This window comes from Vicia villosa, linkage group LG3, assembly GCF_029867415.1.
Source record: "Vicia villosa cultivar HV-30 ecotype Madison, WI linkage group LG3, Vvil1.0, whole genome shotgun sequence".
NCBI classification, from domain to species: domain Eukaryota; kingdom Viridiplantae; phylum Streptophyta; class Magnoliopsida; order Fabales; family Fabaceae; genus Vicia; species Vicia villosa.
The window spans coordinates 118,719,987-118,728,218 of NC_081182.1; the positions used below are offsets into that span (position 1 = coordinate 118,719,987).

Sequence of the window (8,232 nt, forward strand, 5' to 3'; positions counted from 1 at the left end):
TGGTGAGTAACTTGAGATAGGAGGTGGTAAGACCAATAGTCGCATGTCAGGAGCAATCCTTACCATGAGCGTCATATGGTGGAACCCCAATCAGTGGAGGCCTCATGGAAGGTAGTAGAGGTTGTTACGAACCATCGTGATAACGCTATTACTTTCAATAGTGAGTGTCCGTAGAAGCTGAATGGCCTAGAACCTTTTTAACCAATCTAAGCCTTTTTAGGATGTAGTGCAAAAACAAGATCAAGTACCAATTTGAGCTTGTTGTCATGCGATACTACGCTCAGACGAGGTCTTTTTAGGCATATTATTGGCGCCCATGAGCAATTGTGCGTGCCGGTAATATCCGATAGAAGATTGAAAACTCTAGGAACCTTTGTAGAACCCGATTGGCAGGTACAAAATTCCCTAGAACACACCTTGTGGGATGGGTAGACCCATGGCTCCATGCTCGTGACGTCGAACCTAAGAACCTGGACTGTGTGATTTTGTGTGATTTGCCGTGATCTTGTGTGCTCTTGATTGTGATTGATGCATAAACCATGCATTCATGTGTTGCACCCCAAAATTTGCCCATCTACTTTATTTCTAACTGGCTTATCACTTCCATATCATTTGCATATTAGGTCATCTAACAGCATGCATCATTAATTAATAAACCTGGTTGGGCATCAAGGATTTTGAAAGAATCAAGGTTTTAATTTGAGCTTATTGAGTTTAATCAATTAGAAATGAGATTAAGGTCTCTTGTCCAAGTTTCACCACCAAGATATTGGCTAAGGTATAATTCATGGATCCTTTGTGTTTAAGATCGGTGAGTTGAGTTGATTCAAGGGTTTCATTGAAGATATCATTTGATTGGAATCTGTTTGTTGAAACTAGAAGTGGATTTGAATTCAAGGACGATTAAAGCGAATTAGGGTTCTCAAGCATTTGTGTTGGTTTTCCATATGAAGAAAAAAGAAAAAGAATTCTACAATTCATCAAAAATACAATTCCATTGCAAGATCTAAATCCAATTACACCATTACAATTTCATTACATTCAAATTCCTCCATTACAAAGTAAATATAATACTGAACCACTCTGTTTGACAATTCTTAGCTTCAAGCACGTGATATTTCTTGGCTTCCAAGCTTTATTGTCCACCCACAGTTGGATCCAGTTGGTTATTACGCCCAGTTTTCCGACCAGGTGCTGATAGTGATAACCGTCTTCATCCTTTTGCTTCTGCTGGGACAACCGCCAAGTATAACGGCAATATTACAGTGCTGCCTGTTCCAATCTCCCAATCTTCTCAAGAGGGTATCTGGTCCACAGCAGGTCAAACCCCAATTACAACTCAAGCTGTAGGACTGATGCAAAGTACGATAGCCGTTACTCAGCAGCCTGTCCCAGTCTTCCGGCCGAGTGCGTTCCATTTATCCCATTACCCGTCAAACCTATCAAACCAGAAGCACCCCTGCAACATATAGACATACAGTAATCATTCACTTCAAAAGCCATAAAAGAAAGAAAAACAGTTCCGAGACTACACCCGAATCTGAGGCAGGGAACCAAATCAGAACCATATACCTTACAAAACTAACAGTTATCCCAAAACCATATTACTAACCAGTCCTAATTAATTCCCAACACAGAAAAGAACATAACCAATTACCATTCAGTTCATAACTCAACTCACATTCAAGCAGAACTCAGTTACTAACTGTTAACTACCTCTTAACCTCCTAACCGATTCATAACAGATTTCTAACTACCCTAACAACCTTCAAAAATCAGTTACACATCCTAACTAACCTAACAGTTACAAACAGAAATCAATAGAAGAAGTTCAGGAAAAAAACTAACCTTCAATTGCAACTGAATCTCAGAACTCGACCTATATATTCTTCTCTCCACCTTCATTCAAGCTCCTCCACCATTTTTTGATCTCTGAGCCATTCTTCATTCATCACTCACTCTCCACCATTCTTCACAGCTCCTCCATCTTCTTCATCTCGATACACATCATCATCTTTGCAACACCTCTCGTAATGCTGAATCACCATCTTCAATAAACCTGCAACAAAAGCAACATCCTCATCCTTTCTTCAATCATCATCATCTTCATCATCAACACTTCAATCTTCATCGCATCTTCGCCCTCATCCTCACCAATTCAACACAACCGAAACAATAACAGTAACAAGTCATTCAGAATTCTAAAAGAAGAAGAAGTACGAATCGATTGGAGGAAGCAAGAGATTAACGCGTATGCTTACCTTAACTTCTCGGCACCGGCATCTTTGAATGGCTGTTGGAGCGTTTCGATCAAAAAGAAAAAGCTTTGAACTCTGTCTACATCGGTTCTTTCTTCACGTCTGATTTCGTGAGAAGACGCTTGTGTCAAAATTGGAACGCAATTCAATTGAATCAGCAATCAGCGAGATAAAAGAGTATGAAGCGGATGAAACGAGAAGAGAGAGGGTTCAATCGCGTTTGAGTTTGTTTTCGACCGGAGAAGTTGAAGCCGTCGCCGTCGCCATCGCCGCCGTTTCGCCCCGCTCGTGAGAGAAGAAGGAAGATGAGTCTTCGAGAAAGCTAATGCGTCACAAAAGAGGCAACCCTAATCCCTTTTCTTTTTCACGCTTTTATTATTTTATTTTAATAATTTTATGTTGTTAATTAATCTGAAATGAAAATAATAATTGAGTCACAAAAATCTATAACAAAATACCCCCTAACTGGCCCATGTTCTCTTCTTAGTAAACAATTCTGCAACAAAAACATCACCTTGGGCCATCCTTTGGGCCCTGCGCCCAGTTGCTCACTGCACTAGTAATTCAGGATTGCACCCCCAGTTTCCTTTTTTAAATTAATTAAACAATTTAGATTTTAATTAGATTTTTTTGTCACTTCTTTTAGTAATAAAAATGCTGACTTTTCTTATTGTTCTAGACCTTTATTCCAACTTTTGGCATATAAATAATCACATAAAAATAGTAGTTTTAGGCTATTTTGTTTTAGTCTTTTTACTTGACTTGTAATTCAATTTCTCCCATAAAAATCAACATAAAAAAGAGTAGTATTTTTAATTCATTTTGTAATATGTTTTGACTTGCTACTTCATACTTGTGTATAATTTTGTACCATTGTATCCTTATTCAATTTTGCTCATGATTGTGACTTTATTTTCCATGTTTCTCTTATTCCTAACCCTTAGGTAGAAACCATGATAACATTAGGTAGAAATTCCCTTCATACTTAGGTTAGTTTCTTTTCCTTTTCAACTTTAAAACACCTAACAATATCCAAATAAATTTCCCATAAAAAATACCAAGAAAACTCATAAAAAATGACTAATAAATACTTTGACTAATAAAAAGGGAATGGAAGCTTGTAACTTCCCTTGCTTAAGGGATGTTCGAGTGCTTGGAGCTCCCTTGCTTAAGGGTTCCATTCAGGCGTAAAGTTCCCAACTTCTAAAAAACACAAACCATAGAGCAACTCGAGTTTCCCTTGCTTAAGGGATTTCCTCGAAACGCTCAAAATCTCTTCTTCATCTCTTGCCTCAGAGGCATTCTTTCTCTTGCCTTCAGGGCATTCTTTCTTTAATCGGACATGTTATTTCCGCTCCATTCCCAGCTTAAGACTCCAGAGGTCGAGCAGCGGAGTGCGAATGTAACTTCGTCCACTAAAAAACACAAAAACAAACAAAAACTAAAGAGCCGAACTACGGCGCTCTGATTCCTGAAAAGGATACGTAGGCATTAGGTCGCGGGGCCTAAGCGAGCACAACTATTTATAACCCTTATTTTCCCCGTGTTTCTCTTTTCATTCATTTGCATTTAGATAGATATAGTACACACCCTTTAGATAGCAACAAACATAGGTGGATACCATCGAGTACGATGGGCGTGAGGGGTGCTAGTACCTTCCCCTCGCGTAACCGACTCCCGTACCTTGATCTCTGGTCGAAAGACCTTCTCTTATCCTTATTCCAGGTTTTCTGATATTCCTTTCCCTTATGGGATAAATATATTGGTGGCGACTCTGTTCATTTTTCGCGAGCGTGCGACATCATGCATTCATAAAAATAACATTCACAAATGGTTTTCAAGGAACTTAGAGACATTTTTTGTAAACATCACAGGTATCATGGATCAAAAGAGAAGCATCAAGAAGTACACTTTCCGGAATTCAAGTGCAAAGGAATTGAAAGAGCTAGCAACTTTGGTTCCTAATCTTGACAACTTCAAAAACCGTTATGGGAAATTGATCTCTATCTTGAAGACCAAAGTGGAAAAGGGGATTCTTGAGACTCTTGTGCAGTTTTATGACCCGGTTTATCATTGTTTCACCTTTCATGATTATCAGCTTATGCCCACTTTGGAGGAGTATTCTTATTGGATTGGTTTGCCAGTTACGAATGATATACCGTTTAGTGGTCTGGAGAAAGAGCCTCAGGTTGATGGGATAGCAGAGCTTCTTCATTTGAAAATATCAGATGTGAAAGCAAACATGACTAAAAAAGGAGGAATTTGGGGGTTGACTTCCAAGTTCTTGATTGGAAAGGCTTCTATGTTTGCTAGTAAAGGAAGTATGATTGCTTTTGAGACCTTTTTGGCCTTGCTCATCTATGGTTTGATACTCTTTCCCAACATTGACAACTTTGTCGATGTTAATGCTATTCGGATTTTCATGATAGGGAATCCTGTGCCTACTTTGCTTGGGGATACTTATCATTCCATTCACCATAGGAATGATAAGAAAGGTGGACTTATCAACTGTTGCGCTCCGTTGCTCTATAAGTGGTTTATTTCGCACTTACCTCAAGCTAAGAGTTTCTTGAACAATCCTGATGGTCTCTCCTGGTCTCAGAAGATCATGCCTCTTACTAATGGGAATATCCATTGGTACAATCCTGCTTATGACATTGGTGAGATTATTGATAGTTGTGGAGAATTCCCTAATGTACCTCTTCTTGGTATACAAGGAGGAATTACCTACAACCCCATTCTTGCAAGGCATCAATTTTGCTACCCCATGAAGGAGAGACCCGCTAATATTCTTGTGTCAGGAATCTTTTATCTTAATCAAGATGGAAATTCGGATATGAGAAATCGGTTTGTGCGTGCTTGGCACCATGTTGATAGGAAGAGACATTTGGGAACAAAACAATGTGTTGCTCTCAAAGACTACACTGATTGGGTTCAAGCTAGAGCTCATACTTTTCAGATGCCTTATTTACTCGAGGAGCCTCCTCTACTCGTTACTCCACCATTGTCTTCCACTACTTCTGTTGAAAGTAGTGAAGAACATCTAGAGCTCGTGGCTAAGTTGAGAGCGGAAAGAAATGCTTTGGAGTTTGAGAACAAAGAGTTGAAGATACACTTGAAAGAAAAGGATGAAATGCTTGATATCCAAGATTGTTGGTTGATGGAAAAGGATGATCAGATTCGTCATCAAGAAGAGTTACTTCAACAACATGGTGAAAAGCGAAAGAGACAACAAGAGGATTTATTTTCCTCTAGTAGTCATGAAGATTCAGTGGCATGGAAAGAAGTTGCTGATAAGCTGATGGTCGAGAATGCTCATTTGAAGGCCTTTTATGAAGATGAATTGGAGAAGCTCCGTAGGAAGCTGCAGAGAGGAGTTGGATCTTCGTCAGAATTGTTCCCTTCTAGTTTTTAGCTTTTCCTTTGTTTTGTAATTTTGGATCTTTGAATCCTTTTGTATGCTTTTCCATTACTAATGAAAGAATATTGTTATGTTTTATGATGTTTTTTGCTAATGTTTACAATTAATGTCTTAAAAGTTCCTTGAAAACCAAAAATAAAAATCATTTGCATTGCATTTCATGCATCATTCTGCATTTTGGTCTTGCTTCCGAGGGTATTTCCAGAGGTCTTATTCAGTGTTCTTCATACAAAATCAAGTTGTCTCACCGGTATAACACTCGAGCTAACTGCAAGAAGAAGATGGAAGGTCTTGAACAAGAGAATCGTGAGCTACGTGAAGAGGTTGTTACTTTGAGATCTGGTGTGGATCGTCTCACTGCTCTGGTTGAGACATTGATGGCTGCTCAGAATCAGAATCAGAATCAGGTTCCTCCTCCCAATGCCCAAGCTCAGGGTCGGACCACTGTGATTTCTGAAATTGCTGCTACAACAATTCCTGCTGTTCCTGCTGGTGCTACTCAGCAACGTATGCCTAATGGATATCCCTGGGGCATGCCTGAAGGTTATTTGTCTATTCCTGAGATGACTCGTCCGTTGAATCCTGTTATGGTCAACACATCTCTTGTTGTTCATACTGGTCCTTTTGTCCCAGAGCCCATTTATGATGCTGCTCCAAGTGAATTTCATGACAGAATGGACGGTTTCCAAGATCAGTTTGAAGAATTGCAGAAAGAGATGAAAGCCTTGCGTGGGAAAGAACTGTTTGGAAAGAATGTGCATGATCTTTGCCTTGTTCCCAATGTGAAAGTACCTGCTAAGTTCAAACTGCCTGAATTTGAGAAGTATACGGGAAATTCCTGTCCTCAGGCACACCTGGTGATGTATGTGAGAAAGATGTCTACTCACACTGATGATCAACGTCTGTTGATTCACTATTTCCAAGATAGTTTGACTGGAGCTGCTTCTAAGTGGTATATGGGCCTTGATAGCACCCATATTCGCACTTTAAATGACTTAGCTGAGGCGTTCGTGAAACAATACAAGTATAATGTGGACATGGCTCCTGATAGGGATCAATTGCGAGCTATGATGCATAAAGAGAAAGAATCCTTCAAAGAGTATGCTCAGAGATGGCGTGAGGTTGCCGCCCAAGTGATTCCTCCGATGGAAGAAAAAGAGATGACTAAGATTTTTCTGAAGACTCTTGGTCCGTTTTACTATGAAAAGATGATTGCAAGTGCTCCTGTAGACTTCACCGAAATGGTGGGTATGGGTGTCAGATTGGAAGAAGCTGTGCGAGAAGGTCGTTTGGTTCGAAATGACAATTCATCTGGTGGTGCAAAGAAGTATGGTTCTTAACTCCAGAAGAAGAAAGAATCAGATGCTAATGTTGTTTCTCATGGGAGGAATAGTCGATTCAGAAATCAATCTCAACAAGTGGCGTCAGTAACTCCTGTCGTGAATTCAGTGCCTGTAGCTCCTGTTAATCAACAACCAGCAAGGCGAAATCCGTATCCTCGGGGTTAATATTGATCCTATCCCTATGACGTACACTGAACTGTATCCTACTCTAATTCATAAGAAGTTGGTTTAACCAAGGTCACCACCTCCTGTGCCAGAGAAACTCCCTTGGTGGTATAAGGCTGATGCCACTTGTGCTTATCATCAGAATGCTTCTGGGCATGATTTGGAAAACTGTTGGGCCCTGAAGAATGAAGTCCAGAGATTGGTTCGTTCTGGTATGCTTTCTTTCCGTGATATTGGTCCAAATGTGCAGAACAATCCACTGCCGACTCATGAAGCGTCTGCTGTGAATATGGTGCATGGATGCCCTGGGAAGTATAAGATTTATCGTGTGGAACACATCAGAGGATCGTTGGTAGAGATGCATGCCACTCTGTGTGAGTACAGTCATTATGAGCATAATCATGCTGCTTGTAGGATTTGTTCAGTCAATCCTCGAGGATGTTACATTGTGAGAAGAGATTTACAAGAGATGATAGATCAAAGGCTCATTGAGATTCTGAGGGACAGAGATGAAGATGATGTCAATGTGATTGAACCATGCTTTGAAATCCCAGAATGTGTAGAGATTGGTTATTATGGCAAAGCTGCTGTGGAACCTCTTGTGATATGTTTGCCTGGGTCTGTACCTTATAGTTCTGATAAGGCTGTACCTTACAGATACAATGCCACTATGATGGAAGCTAGAAAAGAAGTTGAGATCAAGCCTTTGTCTTCTGTTGAGAACATAGCAGATGTTAGTAGAGTGACTAGAAGCGGACGAGTTTTTACTCAGCCCCAAACAGTTGTGGATGTCCAGAGGAATCCAACTCAAGTGCCTGTGAACAATAATGATGCGACAAAAGTGAATGCTGAGTCATCTTCAGGAAAGGAAATGGATGAGATTTTGAAGCTTATTAAGATGAGTGATTATAAGATTGTGGATCAGTTGCATCGTACTCTGTACAAGATCTCTATAATGGAGCTGCTGACGAGTTCTCCTGCTCATAGAGATTCTTTGATGAAAATACTTGATCAAGCCTTTGTGGATCATGATGTGACGCTGGAT

The 8,232-nt window shown here is 40.0% G+C and overlaps 1 long non-coding RNA gene across 1 annotated transcript; it reads right to left on the reverse strand.

Moving 5' to 3' along the window:
- Positions 1 to 976: 976 nt before the first annotated feature.
- On the reverse strand, positions 977 to 2,564 carry LOC131656586 (uncharacterized). Its single transcript, XR_009300175.1, has 2 exons — positions 1,849 to 2,564; positions 977 to 1,459 (listed from the first exon to the last, which is right to left on the reverse strand). It is a non-coding gene; the product is annotated as an uncharacterized LOC131656586 (long non-coding RNA).
- Positions 2,565 to 8,232: the final 5,668 nt, after the last annotated feature.